Below are 17,983 nucleotides of genomic sequence, written 5' to 3' on the forward strand. Positions count from 1 at the left end.
TTTCTTTCTGTAATTTAGTGTTTTTTTTCTGTAATTTAGTTTATTGAATTTAATTGTAGTTAATTGTAGGTAGTTTAGGTAATTTATTTAATGATAGTGTAGTGTTAGATGAAATTGTAACTTAAGTTAGGATTTATTTTACAGGTAATTTTGTACTTATTTTAGCTAGGTAGTTATTAAATAGTTAATAACTATTTAATAACTATTGTACCTAGTTAAAATAAATACAAAGTTGCCTGTAAAATACAAATGAATCCTAAAATAGCTACAATGTATTTATTAATTATATTGTAGCTATCTTAGGCCTAGATTTTGAGTTTGGCGGTAGCCGTGAAAACCAGCGTTAGAGGCTCCTAACGCTGGTTTTAGGCTACCTCCAGTATTTGGAGTCACTCAAAAAAGGGTCTAACGCTCCCTTTTCAGCCGCGACTTTAACATACCGCAGATCCCCTTACGTCAATTGCGTATCCTATCTTTTCAATGGGATTTTTCTAACTCCGGTATTTAGAGTCGTGTCTGAAGTGAGCGTTAGAATTCTAACGACAAAACTCCAGCCGCAGAAAAAAGTCAGTAGTTAAGAGCTTTCTGGGCTAACGCCGGTTCATAAAGCTCTTAACTAATGTGCTCTAAAGTACACTAACACCCATAAACTACCTATGTACCCCTAAACCGAGGTCCCCCCACATCGCCGCCACTCGATTAAATTTTTTTAACCCCTAATCTGCCGACCGCCACCTACGTTATCCTTATGTACCCCAATCTGCTGCCCCTAACACTGCCGACCCCTATATTATATTTATTAACCCCTAACCTGCCCCCCACAACGTCGCAGCCAGCTACCTACAATAATTAACCCCTAATCTGCCGACTGCAAAGCGCCGCTACTTAAGTTATCCTTATGTACCCCTAATCTGCTGCCCCTAACACTGCCGACCCCTATATTATATTTATTAACCCCTAATCTGCCCCCCTCAACGTCGCCTCCACCTGCCTACACTTATTAACCCCTAATCTGCCGAGCGGACCGCACCGCTACTATAATAAAGTTATTAACCCCTAATCCGCCTCACTAACCCTATAATAAATAGTATTAACCCCTAATCTGCACTCCCTAACATCGCCGACACCTAACTTCAATTATTAACCCCTAATCTGCCGACCGGAGCTCACCGCTATTCTAATAAATGTATTAACCCCTAAAGCTAAGTCTAACCCTAACACTAACACCCCCCTAACTTAAATATAATTTAAATCTAACGAAATTAATTAACTTTTATTAAATAAATTATTCCTATTTAAAGCTAAATAATTACCTGTAAAATAAATCCTAATATAGCTACAATATAAATTATAATTATATTATAGCTATTTTAGGATTAATATTTATTTTACAGGTAACTTTGTATTTATTTTAACCAGGTACAATAGCTATTAAATAGTTAAGAACTATTTAATAGCTAAAATAGTTAAAATAATTACAAAATTACCTGTAAAATAAATCCTAACCTAAGTTACAATTAAACCTAACACTATACTATCATTAAATTAATTAAATAAAATACCTACAATTACCTACAATTAAACCTAACACTACACTATCAATACATTAATTAAATACAATACCTACAAATAACTACAATGAAATAAACTAACTAAAGTACAAAAAATAAAAAAGAACTAAGTTACAAAAAATAAAAAAATATTTACAAACATAAGAAAAATATTACAACAATTTTAAACTAATTACACCTACTCTAAGCCCCCTAATAAAATAACAAAGACCCCCAAAATAAAAAATGCCCTACCCTATTCTAAATTACTAAAGTTCAAAGCTCTTTTACCTTACCAGCCCTGAACAGGGCCCTTTGCGGGGCATGCCCCAAGAAGTTCAGCTCTTTTGCCTGTAAAAAAACCCCACATACAATACCCCATCAGCCAATCAGAATATTCCTACCTTAATTCCGATTGGCTGATAGAATCCTATCAGCCAATCGGAATTCGAGGGATGCCATCTTGGATGACATCCCTTAAAGGAACCGTCATTCTTCAGTTGGACGTCGCCGGATGAAGATGGGTCCGCGGTGGAGGTCTTCAGGATGGAGCCGGTCCTCATCGGATGAAGATAGAAGATGCCGCTTGGAAGATGATGGTTGCCGGTCCGGATCTACTCTTCTTCCCGGATAGGATGAAGACTTTGGAGCCTCTTCTGGACCTCTTCAGCCACCGGATGATGGATCGCCAGCCCCCCGCTTGGGTTGGATGAAGATTTTGGAGCCAGGACCGATCGGTGATACCCGGTGAGGTGAAGACAAGGTAGGATGATCTTCAGGGGCTTAGTATTAGGTTTATTTAAGGGGGGTTTGGGTTAGATTAGGGGTATGTGGGTGGTGGGTTGTAATGTTGGGGGGGGGGGGGTATTGTATGTTGTTTTTTTTACAGGCAAAAGAGCTGAACTTCTTGGGGCATGCCCCGCAAAGGGCCCTGTTCAGGGCTGGTAAGGTAAAAGAGCTTTGAACTTTAGTAATTTAGAATAGGGTAGGGCATTTTTTATTTTGGGGGTCTTTGTTATTTTATTAGGGGGCTTAGAGAAGGTGTAATTAGTTTAAAATTGTTGTAATATTTTTCTTATGTTTGTAAATATTTTTTTATTTTTTGTAACTTAGTTTTTTTAAATTTTTTGTACTTTAGTTAGTTTATTTCATTGTAGTTATTTGTAGGTATTGTATTTAATTAATGTATTGATAGTGTAGTGTTAGGTTTAATTGTAGGTAATTGTAGGTATTTTATTTAATTAATTTATTGATAGTGTAGTGTTAGGTTTAATTGTAACTTAGGTTAGGATTTATTTTACAGGTAAATTTGTAATTATTTTAACTATTAAATAGTTATTAACTATTTAATAGCTATTGTACCTGGTTAAAATAAATACAAAGTTACCTGTAAAATAAATATTAATCCTAAAATAGCTATAATATCATTATAATTTATATTGTAGCTATATTAGGATTTATTTAACAGGTAAGTATTTAGCTTTAAATAGGAATAATTTATTTAATAAGAGTTAATTAATTTCGTTAGATTAAAATTATATTTAACTTAGGGGGTGTTAGTGTTAGGGTTAGACTTAGCTTTAGGGGTTAATACATTTATTAGAATAGCGGTGAGCTCCAGTCGGCAGATTAGGGGTTAATAATTGAAGTTAGGTGTCGGCGATGTTAGGGAGGGCAGATTAGGGGTTAATACTATTTATTATAGGGTTAGTGAGGCAGATTAGGGGTTAATAACTTTATTATAATAGCGGTGCGGTCCGGTCGGCAGATTAGGGGTTAATAAGTGTAGGCAGGTGGAGGCGACGTTGTGGGGGGCAGATTAGGGGTTAATAAATATAATATAGGGGTCGGTGATGTTAGGGCAGCAGATTAGGGGTACATAGGGATAATGTAAGTACCGGCGGTTTACGGAGCGGCAGATTAGGGGTTAATAATAATATGCAGGGGTCAGCGATAGCGGGGGCGGCAGATTAGGGGTTAATAAGTGTAAGGTTAGGGGTGTTTAGACTCGGGGTACATGTTAAAGTGTTAGGTGCAGACGTAGGAAGTGTTTCCCCATAGCAAACAATGGGGCTGCGTTAGGAGCTGAACGCGGCTTTTTTGCAGGTGTTAGTTTTTTTTTCAGCTCAAACAGCCCCATTGTTTCCTATGGGGGAATCGTGCACGAGCACGTTTTTGAGACTGGCCGCGTCCGTAAGCAACTCTGGTATCGAGAGTTGCAGTTGCGTTAAATATGCTCTACGCTCCTTTTTTGGAGCATAACGCTGACATTCTGTGGACTCTCAATACCAGAGTTATTTTTATGGTGCGGCCAGAAAAAAGCCAGCGTTAGCTTTTCGGGTCGTTACCGACAAAACTCTAAATCTAGCCGTTAGGGTTTATTTTACACGTTTGTGTAAAAGAATAGACAAAGCAGATATTTGTCCTTTTAAGGAACTAGCTGATAATCCCTTCTCCAATCCTTCTTGGAGAAAACAGAATTTATGTTTACCTGATAAATTTCTTTCTCCAACGGTGTGTCCGGTCCACGGCGTCATCCTTACTTGTGGGATATTCTCTTCCCCAACAGGAAATGGCAAAGAGCCCAGCAAAGCTGGTCACATGATCCCTCCTAGGCTCCGCCTACCCCAGTCATTCGACCGACGTTAAGGAGGAATATTTGCATAGGAGAAACCATATGGTACCGTGGTGACTGTAGTTAAAGAAAATAAAATATCAGACCTGATTAAAAAAACCAGGGCGGGCCGTGGACCGGACACACCGTTGGAGAAAGAAATTTATCAGGTAAACATAAATTCTGTTTTCTCCAACATAGGTGTGTCCGGTCCACGGCGTCATCCTTACTTGTGGGAACCAATACCAAAGCTTTAGGACACGGATGAAGGGAGGGAGCAAATCAGGTCACCTAAATGGAAGGCACCACGGCTTGCAAAACCTTTCTCCCAAAAATAGCCTCAGAAGAAGCAAAAGTATCAAACTTGTAAAATTTGGTAAAAGTGTGCAGTGAAGACCAAGTCGCTGCCCTACATATCTGATCAACAGAAGCCTCGTTCTTGAAGGCCCATGTGGAAGCCACAGCCCTAGTGGAATGAGCTGTGATTCTTTCGGGAGGCTGCCGTCCGGCAGTCTCGTAAGCCAATCTGATGATGCTTTTAATCCAAAAAGAGAGAGAGGTAGAAGTTGCTTTTTGACCTCTCCTTTTACCTGAATAAACAACAAACAAGGAAGATGTTTGTCTAAAATCCTTTGTAGCATCTAAATAGAATTTTAGAGCGCGAACAACATCCAAATTGTGCAACAAACGTTCCTTCTTTGAAACTGGTTTTGGACACAGAGAAGGTACGATAATCTCCTGGTTAATGTTTTTGTTAGAAACAACTTTTGGAAGAAAACCAGGTTTAGTACGTAAAACCACCTTATCTGCATGGAACACCAGATAAGGAGGAGAACACTGCAGAGCAGATAATTCTGAGACTCTTCTAGCAGAAGAAATCGCAACTAAAAACAAAACTTTCCAAGATAATAACTTAATATCAACGGAATGTAAGGGTTCAAACGGAACCCCCTGAAGAACTGAAAGAACTAAATTGAGACTCCAAGGAGGAGTCAAAGGTTTGTAAACAGTCTTGATTCTAACCAGAGCCTGAACAAAGGCTTGAACATCTGGCACAGCTGCCAGCTTTTTGTGAAGTAATACCGACAAGGCAGAAATCTGTCCCTTCAGGGAACTAGCAGATAATCCTTTGTCCAATCCTTCTTGAAGGAAGGATAGAATCCTAGGAATCTTAACCTTGTCCCAAGGGAATCCTTTAGATTCACACCAACAGATATATTTTTTCCAAATTTTGTGGTAAATCTTTCTAGTCACAGGCTTTCTGGCCTGAACAAGAGTATCGATAACAGAATCTGAGAATCCTCGCTTCGATAAAATCAAGCGTTCAATCTCCAAGCAGTCAGCTGGAGTGAAACCAGATTCGGATGTTCGAACGGACCCTGAACAAGAAGGTCTCGTCTCAAAGGTAGCTTCCAAGGTGGAGCCGATGACATATTCACCAGATCTGCATACCAAGTCCTGCGTGGCCACGCAGGAGCTATCAAGATCACCGACGCCCTCTCCTGCTTGATCCTGGCTATCAGCCTGGGGATGAGAGGAAATGGCGGGAACACATAAGCTAGTTTGAAGGTCCAAGGTGCTACTAGTGCATCCACTAGAGCCGCCTTGGGATCCCTGGATCTGGCCCCGTAGCAAGGAACTTTGAAGTTCTGACGAGAGGCCATCAGATCCATGTCTGGAATGCCCCACAGGTGAGTGACTTGGGCAAAGATTTCCGGATGGAGTTCCCACTCCCCCGGATGCAATGTCTGCCGACTCAGAAAATCCGCTTCCCAATTTTCCACTCCTGGGATGTGGATAGCAGACAGGTTGTACAACGGCAAAGAGAATGACTGGGGTAGGCGGAGCCTAGGAGGGATCATGTGACCAGCTTTGCTGGGCTCTTTGCCATTTCCTGTTGGGGAAGAGAATATCCCACAAGTAAGGATGACGCCGTGGACAGGACACACCTATGTTGGAGAAAAGACAATATTCTAGGAATCCTAATCTTACTCCATGAGTAACCCTTGGATTCACACCAATAAAGACATTTGCGCCAAATCTTATGATAGATCTTCCTGGTGACAGGCTTCCTAGCTTGAATCAAGGTATCAATGACCGACTCAGAGAGACCACACTTTGATAGAATCAGGCGTTCAATCTCCAAGCAGTCAGACGCAGAGAAATTAGATTTGGATGCGTGAATGGACCTTGGATTAGAAGGTCCTGCCTCATTGGCAGAGTCCACAGTGGAACAGATGACATGTCCACTAGGTCTGCATACCAAGTCCTGCGTGGCCATGCAGGTGCTATCAGAATCACCAAAGCTCTCTCCTGCTTGATTCTGGCAACCAGACATGGGAGGAGAGGAAACGGTGGAAATACATAGGCCAGATTGAAGGATCAGGGCACTGCTAGAGCATCTATCAGTACCGCCTGGGGATCCCGGGACCTGGACCCGTAACGAGAAAGTTTGGCATTCTGACGGGATGCCATCAGATCCAATTCTGGTGTGCCCCATAGCTGAGTCAGCTGGGCAAATACCTCCGGATGGAGCTCCCACTCCCCCGGATCAAAAGTCTGACGACTTAGGAAATCCGCCTCCCAGTTCTCTACTCCTGGGATATGGATTGCTGAGAGATGGCAAGAGTGATCCTCCGCCCATCGGATTATTTTAATTACCTCCATCATCGCTAGAGAACTCCGTGTTCCTCCTTGATGATTGATATAGGCTACAGTCGTGATGTTGTCCGACTGAAATCTGATGAATTTGGCCGCAGCAAGCCGAGGCCACGCCTGAAGCGCATTGAATATCGCTCTCAGTTCTAGAATGTTTATCGGGAGGAGAGTTTCCTCATGAGACCATAAGCCCTGTGCTTCAGGGAGTTCCAGACTGCACCCCAGCCTAGCAGGCTGGCATCTGTCGCTACTATGAGGCACTCTGGCCTGCGGAAACACATTCCCTGAGACAGGTGGTCCTGAGACAACCACCAGAGAAGAGAATCTCTGGTCTCCTGGTCCAGATGCAGTTGAGGAGATAAATCTGCATAATCCCCATTACACTGTTTGAGCATGCATAGTTGCAGTGGTCTGAGGTGTAGGCGGGCAAAAAGGAACTATGTCCCTTGCCGCTACCATGAGTCCGATTACCTCCATACACTGAGCCACTGAGTCTCACTAACAGTACCTGCTGGGTATCCTGTGCCTGCTGTACCTATCTGGTATCATGTGACAGTCTCACTAACAGTACCCGCTGGGTATCCTGTGCCTGCTGTACCTATCTGGTATCATGTGACAGTCTCACTAACAGTACCTGCTGGGTATCCTGTGCCTGCTGTACCTATCTGGTATCATGTGACAGTCTCACTAACAGTACCCGCTGGGTATCCTGTGCCTGCTGTACCTATCTGGTATCATGTGACAGTCTCACTAACAGTACCTGCTGGTTATCCTGTGCCTGCTGTACCTATCTGGTATCATGTGACAGTCTCACTAACAGTACCTGCTGGTTATCCTGTGCCTGCTGTACCTATCTGGTATCATGTGACAGTCTCACTAACAGTACCCGCTGGGTATCCTGTGCCTGCTGTACCTATCTGGTATCCTGTGACCGTCTCACTAACCATACCTGCTGGTTATCCTGTGCCTGCTGTACCTATCTGGTATCCTGTGACAGTCTCACTAACAGTACCTGCTGGGTATCCTGTGCCTGCTGTACCTATCTGGTATCCTGTGACAGTCTCACTAACAGTACCAGCTGGGTATCCTGTGCCTGCTGTACCTATCTGGTATCCTGTGACTGTCTCACTAACAGTACCTGCTGGGTATCCTGTGCCTGCTGTACCTATCTGGTATCCTGTGACAGTCTCACTAACAGTACCAGCTGGGTATCCTGTGCCTGCTGTACCTATCTGGTATCCTGTGACTGTCTCACTAACAGTACCTGCTGGGTATCCTGTGCCTGCTGTACCTATCTGGTATCCTGTGACTGTCTCACTAACAGTACCCGCTGGGTATCCTTTGCCTGCTGTACCTAGCTGGTATCATGTGCCTGCTGTACCTATCTGGTATCATGTGACAGTCTCACTAACTGTACCTGCTGGGTATCCTGTGCCTGCTGTACCTATGTGGTATCCTGTGACAGTCTCACTAACAGTACCTGCTGGGTATCCGGTGCCTGATGTACCTATCTGGTATCCTCTGACTGTCTCACTAACAGTACCTGCTGTGTATCCTGTGCCTGCTGTACCTATCTGGTATCCTGTGACAGTCTCACTAACAGTACCGGCTGGGTATCCGGTGCCTGATGTACCTATCTGGTATCATTTGACAGTCTCACTAACAGTACCTGCTGGGTATCCTGTGCCTGCTGTACCTATCTGGTATCATGTGACAGTCTCACTAACAGTACCTGTTGGGTATCCTGTGCCTGCTGTACCTATCTGGTATCATGTGACAGTCTCACTAACTGTACCCGCTGTGTATCCTGTGCCTGCTGTACCTATCTGGTATCCTGTGACTGTCTCACTAACAGTACCTGCTGTGTATCCTGTGCCTGCTGTACCTATCTGGTATCCTGTGACAGTCTCACTAACAGTACCTGCTGGTTATCCTGTGCCTGCTGTACCTATCTGGTATCCTGTGACAGTCTCACTAACAGTACCCGCTGGGTATCCTGTGCCTGCTGTACCTATCTGGTATCCTGTGACTGTCTCACTAACAGTACCCGCTGGGTATCCTGTGCCTGCTGTACCTATCTGGTATCCTATGACTGTCTCACTAACAGTACCTGCTGGGTATCCTGTGCCTGCTGTACCTATCTGGTATCCTGTGACAGTCTCACTAACTGTACCTGCTGGGTATCCTGTGCCTGCTGTACCTATCTGGTATCATGTGACAGTCTCACTAACTGTACCTGCTGTGTATCCTGTGCCTGCTGTACCTATCTGGTATCCTGTGACTGTGTCACTAACAGTACCCGCTGGGTATCCTGTGCCTGCTGTACCTATCTGGTATCCTGTGACAGTCTCACTAACAGTACTCGCTGGGTATCCTGTGCCTGCTGTACCTATCTGGTATCCTGTGACAGCCTCACTAACAGTACCTGCTGGGTATCCTGTGCCTGCTGTACCTATCTGGTATCATGTGACAGTCTCACTAACTGTACCTGCTGTGTATCCTGTGCCTGCTGTACCTATCTGGTATCCTGTGACTGTCTCACTAACAGTACTCGCTGTGTATCCTGTGCCTGCTGTACCTATCTGGTATCCTGTGACAGTCTCACTAACAGTACCTGCTGGGTATCCTGTGCCTGCTGTACCTATCTGGTATCCTGTGACAGTCTCACTAACAGTACCCGCTGTGTATCCTGTGCCTGCTGTACCTATCTGGTATCCTGTGACAGTCTCACTAAGAGTACCTGCTGGGTATCCTGTGCCTGCTGTACCTATCTGGTATCCTGTGACAGTCTCACTAACAGTACCTGCTGTGTATCCTGTGTCTGCTGTACGTATCTGGTATCCTGTGACCGTCTCACTAACCATACCTGCTGGGTATCCTGTGCCTGCTGTACCTATCTGGTATCCTGTGACAGTCTCACTAACAGTACCAGCTGGGTATCCTGTGCCTGCTGTACCTATCTGGTATCCTGTGACAGTCTCACTAACAGTACCTGCTGTGTATCCTGTGCCTGCTGTTCCTATCTGGTATCCTGTGACCGTCTCACTAACCATACCTGCTGGGTATCCTGTGCCTGCTGTACCTATCTGGTATCCTGTGACAGTCTCACTAACAGTACCAGCTGGGTATCCTGTGCCTGCTGTACCTATCTGGTATCCTGTGACAGTCTCACTAACAGTACCTGCTGTGTATCCTGTGCCTGCTGTACCTATCTGGTATCATGTGACAGTCTCACTAACAGTACCTGCTGTGTATCCTGTGCCTGCTGTACCTATCTGGTATCATGTGACAGTCTCACTAACAGTACCTGCTGGGTATCCGGTGCCTGCTGTACCTATCTGGTATCCTGTGACCGTCTCACTAACAGTACCTGCTGGGTATCTTGTAACTGCTGTACCTATCTGGTATCATGTGACAGTCTCACTAACAGTACTCGCTGGGTATCCTGTGCCTGCTGTACCTATCTGGTATCATGTGACAGTCTCACTAACTGTACTCGCTGGGTATCCTGTGCCTGCTGTACCTATCTGGTATCATGTGACAGTCTCACTAACTGTACTCGCTGGGTATCCTGTGCCTGCTGTACCTATCTGGTATCATGTGACTGTCTCACTAACTGTACTCGCTGGGTATTCTGTGCCTGCTGTACCTATCTGGTATCATGTGACAGTCTCACTAACAGTACCCGCTGGGTATCCTGTGCCTGCTGTACCTATCTGGTATCCTGTGACAGTCTCACTAACAGTACCCGCTGGGTATCCTGTGCCTGCTGTACCTATCTGGTATCCTGTGACAGTCTCACTAACAGTACCCGCTGGGTATCCTGTGCCTGCTGTACCTATCTGGTATCCTGTGACAGTCTCACTAACAGTACCCGCTGGGTATCCTGTGCCTGCTGTACCTATCTGGTATCCTGTGACTGTCTCACTAACAGTACCGGCTGGGTATCCTGTGCCTGCTGTACCTATCTGGTATCCTGTGACAGTCTCACTAACAGTACCTGCTGTGTATCCTGTGCCTGCTGTACCTATCTGGTATCATGTGACAGTCTCACTAACAGTACCTGCTGGGTATCTTGTAACTGCTGTACCTATCTGGTATCATGTGACCGTCTCACTAAGTGTACCTGCTGGGTATCCTGTGCCTGCTGTACCTATCTGGTATCCTGTGACAGTCTCACTAACTGTACCTGCTGGGTATCCTGTGCCTGCTGTACCTATCTGGTATCCTGTGACAGTCTCACTAACAGTACCTGCTGGGTATCCTGTGCCTGCTGTACCTATCTGGTATCCTGTGACTGTCTCACTAACAGTACCTGCTGGGTATCCTGTGCCTGCTGTACCTATCTGGTATCCTGTGACTGTCTCACTAACAGTACCTGCTGGGTATCCTGTGCCTGCTGTACCTATCTGGTATCCTGTGACAGTCTCACTAACAGTACCTGCTGTGTATCCTGTGCCTGCTGTACCTATCTGGTATCCTGTGACTGTCTCACTAACAGTACTCGCTGGGTATCCTGTGCCTGCTGTACCTATCTGGTATCCTGTGACTGTCTCACTAACAGTACCTGCTGGGTATCCTGTGCCTGCTGTACCTATCTGGTATCCTGTGACAGTCTCACTAACAGTACCTGCTGTGTATCCTGTGCCTGCTGTACCTATCTGGTATCCTGTGACAGTCTCACTAACAGTACCTGCTGTGTATCCTGTGCCTGCTGTACCTATCTGGTATCATGTGACAGTCTCACTAACAGTACCTGCTGGGTATCTTGTAACTGCTGTACCTATCTGGTATCATGTGACAGTCTCACTAACAGTACCTGCTGGGTATCCTGTGCCTGCTGTACCTATCTGGTATCATGTGACAGTCTCACTAACTGTACCTGCTGGGTATCCTGTGCCTGCTGTACCTATCTGGTATCCTGTGACAGTCTCACTAACTGTACCTGCTAGGTATCCTGTGCCTGCTGTACCTATCTGGTATCATGTGACAGTCTAACTAACAGTACCTGCTGGGTATCCTGTGCCTGCTGTACCTATCTGGTATCCTGTGATAGTCTCACTAACAGTACCTGCTGGGTATCCTGTGCCTGCTGTACCTATCTGGTATCATGTGACAGTCTCACTAACAGTACCCGCTGTGTATCCTGTGCCTGCTGTACCTATCTGGTATCATGTGACAGTCTCACTAACAGTACCCGCTGGGTATCCTGTGCCTGCTGTACCTATCTGGTATCCTGTGACAGTCTCACTAACAGTACCTGCTGGGTATCCGGTGCCTGATGTACCTATCTGGTATCATGTGACAGTCTCACTAAGAGTACCTGCTGTGTATCCTGTGCCTGCTGTATCTATGTGGTATCATGTGACAGTCTCACTAAAAGTACCTGCTGGGTATCCTGTGCCTGCTGTACCTATCTGGTATCATGTGACAGTCTCACTAACAGTACCTGCTGGGTATCCTGTGACAGTCTCACTAACAGTACCGGCTGGGTATCCTGTGCCTGCTGTACCTATCTGGTATCCTGTGACTGTCTCACTAACAGTACCCGCTGGGTATCCTGTGCCTGCTGTACCTATCTGGTATCCTGTGACAGTCTCACTAACAGTACCCGCTGGGTATCCTGTGCCTGCTGTACCTATCTGGTATCCTGTGACTGTCTCACTAACAGTACCTGCTGGGTATCCTGTGCCTGCTGTACCTATCTGGTATCCTGTGACAGTCTCACTAACAGTACCCGCTGTGTATCCTGTGCCTGCTGTACCTATCTGGTATCATGTGACAGTCTCACTAACAGTACCCGCTGTGTATCCTGTGCCTGCTGTACCTATCTGGTATAATGTGACAGTCTCACTAACAGTACCTGCTGGGTATCCTGTGCCTGCTGTACCTATCTGGTATCATGTGACAGTCTCACTAACAGTACCTGCTGGGTATACTGTGCCTGCTGTACCTATCTGGTATCATGTGACAGTCTCACTAACAGTACCTGCTGTGTATCCTGTGCCTGCTGTACCTATCTGGTATCATGTGACAGTCTCACTAACAGTACCTGCTGTGTATCCTGTGCCTGCTGTACCTATCTGGTATCATGTGACAGTCTCACTAACTGTACCTGCTGTGTATCCTGTGCCTGCTGTACCTATCTGGTATCATGTGACAGTCTCACTAACAGTACCTGCTGGGTATCCTGTGCCTGCTGTACCTATCTGGTATCCTGTGACAGTCTCACTAACAGTACCAGCTGGGTATCCGGTGCCTGCTGTACCTATCTGGTATCCTGTGACAGTCTCACTAACAGTACCTGCTGGGTATCCTGTGCCTGCTGTACCTATCTGGTATCCTGTGACAGTCTCACTAACAGTACCTGCTGGGTATCCTGTGCCTGCTGTACCTATCTGGTATCCTGTGACAGTCTCACTAACAGTACCTGCTGGGTATCCTGTGCCTGCTGTACCTATCTGGTATCCTGTGACAGTCTCACTAACAGTACCTGCTGGGTATCCTGTGCCTGCTGTACCTATCTGGTATCCTGTGACAGTCTCACTAACAGTACCCGCTGGGTATCCTGTGCCTGCTGTACCTATCTGGTATCCTGTGACAGTCTCACTAACAGTACCTGCTGGGTATCCTGTGCCTGCTGTACCTATCTGGTATCCTGTGACAGTCTCACTAAGAGTACCTGCTGTGTATCCTGTGCCTGCTGTACCTATCTGGTATCCTGTGACAGTCTCACTAACAGTACCTGCTGGGTATCCTGTGCCTGCTGTACCTATCTGGTATCATGTGACAGTCTCACTAACAGTACCTGCTGGGTATCCTGTGCCTGCTGTACCTATCTGGTATCCTGTGACAGTCTCACTAACAGTACCCGCTGGGTATCCTGTGCTGCTGTACCTATCTGGTATCCTGTGACAGTCTCACTAACAGTACCTGCTGGGTATCCTGTGCCTGCTGTACCTATCTGGTATCATGTGACAGTCTCACTAACAGTACCTGCTGGGTATCCTGTGCCTGCTGTACCTATCTGGTATCCTGTGACAGTCTCACTAACTGTACTTGCTGGGTATCCTGTGCCTGCTGTACCTATCTGGTATCATGTGACTGTCTCACTAACAGTGCCTGCTGGGTATCCTGTGCCTGCTGTACCTATCTGGTATCATGTGACAGTCTCACTAACCATACCTGCTGTGTATCCTGTGCCTGCTGTACCTATCTGGTATCCTGTGACAGTCTCACTAACAGTACCTGCTGGGTATCCTGTGCCTGCTGTACCTATCTGGTATCTTGTGACAGTCTCACTAACAGTACCAGCTGGGTATCCGGTGCCTGCTGTACCTATCTGGTATCCTGTGACAGTCTCACTAACAGTACCTGCTGGGTATCCTGTGCCTGCTGTACCTATCTGGTATCCTGTGACAGTCTCACTAACAGTACCTGCTGGGTATCCTGTGCCTGCTGTACCTATCTGGTATCCTGTGACAGTCTCACTAACAGTACCTGCTGGGTATCCTGTGCCTGCTGTACCTATCTGGTATCCTGTGACAGTCTCACTAACAGTACCTGCTGGGTATCTTGTGCCTGCTGTACCTATCTGGTATCATGTGACAGTCTCACTAACTGTACCTGCTGGGTATCCTGTGCCTGCTGTACCTATCTGGTATCATGTGACAGTCTCACTAACAGTACCTGCTGGGTATCCTGTGCCTGCTGTACCTATCTGGTATCATGTGACAGTCTCACTAACAGTACCTGCTGGGTATCCTGTGCCTGCTGTACCTATCTGGTATCATGTGACAGTCTCACTAACAGTACCTGCTGGGTATCCTGTGCCTGCTGTACCTATCTGGTATCCTGTGACAGTCTCACTAACAGTACCGGCTGGGTATCCTGTGCCTGCTGTACCTATCTGGTATCCTGTGACAGTCTCACTAACAGTACCTGCTGGGTATCCTGTGCCTGCTGTACCTATCTGGTATCCTGTGACAGTCTCACTAACAGTACCCGCTGGGTATCCTGTGCCTGCTGTACCTATCTGGTATCCTGTGACAGTCTCACTAACAGTACCTGCTGTGTATCCTGTGCCTGCTGTACCTATCTGGTATCATGTGACAGTCTCACTAACTGTACCTGCTGGGTATCCTGTGCCTGCTGTACCTATCTGGTATCATGTGACAGTCTCACTAACAGTACCTGCTGGGTATCCTGTGCCTGCTGTACCTATTCTGGTATCATGTGACAGTCTCACTAACAGTACCTGCTGGGTATCCTGTGCCTGCTTGTACCTATCTGGTATCCTGTGACAGTCTCACTAACAGTACCTGCTGGGTATCCTGTGCCTGCTGTACCTATCTGGTATCATGTGACAGTCTCACTAACCAGTACCTGCTGGGTATCCTGTGCCTGCTGTACCTATCTGGTATCCTGTGACAGTCTCACTAACAGTACCCGCTGGGTATCCTGTGCCTGCTGTACCTATCTGGTATCCTGTGACAGTCTCACTAACAGTACCGCTGGTGTATCCTGTGCCTGCTGTACCTATCTGGTATCATGTGACAGTCTCCACTAACAGTACCCGCTGGGTATCCTGTGCCTGCTGTACCTATCTGGTATCCTGTGACAGTCTCACTAACAGTACCTGCTGGGTATCCTGTGCCTGCTGTACCTATCTGGTATCATGTGACAGTCTCACTAACAGTACTGCTGGGTATCCTTTGCCCTGCTGTACCTATCTGGTATCCTGTGACAGTCCTCACTAACAGTACCTGCTGGGTATCCTCGTGCCCTGCTGTACCTATCCTGGTATCCTGTGACAGTCTCACTAACAGTACCTGCTGGGTAATCCTGTGCCTGCTGTACCTATCTGGTATCATGTGACAGTCTCACTAACGTACCAGCTGGGTATCCGGTGCCTGCTGTACCTATCTGGTATCCTGTGACAGTCTCACTAAACAGTACCTGCTGGGTATCCTGTGCCTGCTGTACCTATCTGGTATCATGAGACAGTCTCACTAACAGTACCCGCTGTGTATCCTGTGCCTGCTGTACCTATCTGGTATCATGTGACAGTCTCACTAACAGTACCTGATGGGTATCCCTGTGCCTGCTGTACCTATCTGGTATCATGTGACGTCTCACCTAACTGTACCTGCTAAGTATCTTGTAACTGCTGCTACCTATCATGGCTATCCTGTGACAGTCTCACTAACAGTACCCGATGGGTATCCTGTGCCTGCTGTACCTACCTGGTATCATGTGACAGTCTCACTAACTGTACCTGCTAAGTATCCTGTGCCCTGCTGTACCTATCTGGCTATCCTGTGACAGTCTCACTAACAGTACCGCTGTGTATCCTGTGCCCTGCTGTACCTATCATGGTATCATGTGACAGTCTCACTAACAGTACCTGCTGGGTATCCTGTGCCTGCTGTACCTATCTGGTATCATGTGACAGTCTCACTAACTGTACCCTGCTGGTATCCTGTGCCTGCTGTACCTATCTGGTATCATGTGACAGTCTCCCTAACAGTACCTGCTAGTATCCTTGTACCTGCTTGTACCCTATCTGGTATCCTGTGACAGTCTCACTAACAGTACAGCTGGGTATCTGTGCCTGCTGTACCTACTGGTATCATGTGACAGTCTCACTAACTGTACCTGCTAAGTATCCTGTGCCTGCTGTACCTACTGGTATCATGTGAACAGTCTCACTAACTGTACCTGATAGTATCCTGTGCCTGCTGTACCTATCTGGTATCCTGTGACAGTCTCACTAACAGTACCCGCTGGGTATACCTGTGCCTGCTGTACCTATCTGTATCCTGTGGACAGTCTCACTAACAGTACCGCTGTGTATCCTGTGCCTGCTATACCTATCTGGTATCATGTGACAGTCTCACTAACAGTACCCGCTGGGTTATCCTGTGCCTGCTGTACCTATCTGGTATCATGTGACAGTCTCACTAACAGCTACCCCGCTGGGTATCCTGTGCCTGCTGTACCTACTATGGTATCCTGTGACAGTCTCACTAACTCAGTACCTGCTGGGTATCCTGTGCCTGCTGTAACCTATCTGGTATCCTGTGACAGTCTCACCTAACACTGTACCTGCTAAGTATCTTGTAACTGCTGTACCTATCTGGTATCCGAATGACCGTCTCACCTAACAGTACCTGCTGGGTATCTTGTAAATGCTAGTACCCTATCTGGTATCTGTGACAGTCCTCACTAACTGTACCTGCTAAGTATCTTGTAACTGCCTGTACCTATCTGGTACTAATGTGACAGTCTCACTAACTGTACCCGCTGGGTATTCCTGTGCACCTGCTGTCACCTACTCTGGTATCATGTGACAGTCTCACTAACAGTACCTGGCTGGGTATTCTGTGCCTGCTGTACCCTATCTGGTATCCTGTGACCGTCTTCACTAACAGTACCTGCTAGGGTATCCTGTGTCTGCCTGTACCTATCTGGTATCCTGTGAACAGTCTCACTAACAGTACCTGCTGGGTATCCTGGTGCCTGCTGTACCTATTGGTATCCTGTGACCGTCTCACTAACAGTACCTGCTGTGTATCTTGTAACTGCTGTACTATCTGATATCATGTGACAGTCTCACTAACAGTACTCGCTGGGTATCCCTGTGCCTGCTGTACCTATCTGGTAATCCCTGTGACAGTCTCACTAACAGTACCTGCTGGGTATCCTTGTGCCTGCTGTACCTATTTGGCTATCATGTGACCCCCAGTCCTCACTAACTGTCACCTGCTGGGTATCCTGTGGACAGTCTCACCTAACAGTACCTGCTGGGTATCTTGTAATGCTGTACCCTATCTGGTATCCTGTGACAGTCTCACTAACAGTACCGGCTGGGTATCCTGTGCCTGCTGTACCTATCTGGTATCATGTGACAGTCTCACTAACAGTACCAGCTGGGTATCATGTGCCTGCTGTACCTATGTGGTATCCTGTGACAGTCTCACTAACAGTACCTGCTGGGTATCCTGTGCCTGCTGTACCTATCTGGTATCCTGTGACAGTCTCACTAACAGTACCTGCTGGGTATCCTGTGCCTGCTGTACCTATCTGGTATCATGTGACAGTCTCACTAACAGTACCTGCTGGGTATCCTGTGCCTGCTGTACCTATCTGGTTATCATGT

This window comes from Bombina bombina, chromosome 7 (genome assembly GCF_027579735.1).
Source record: "Bombina bombina isolate aBomBom1 chromosome 7, aBomBom1.pri, whole genome shotgun sequence".
NCBI lineage: Eukaryota > Metazoa > Chordata > Amphibia > Anura > Bombinatoridae > Bombina > Bombina bombina.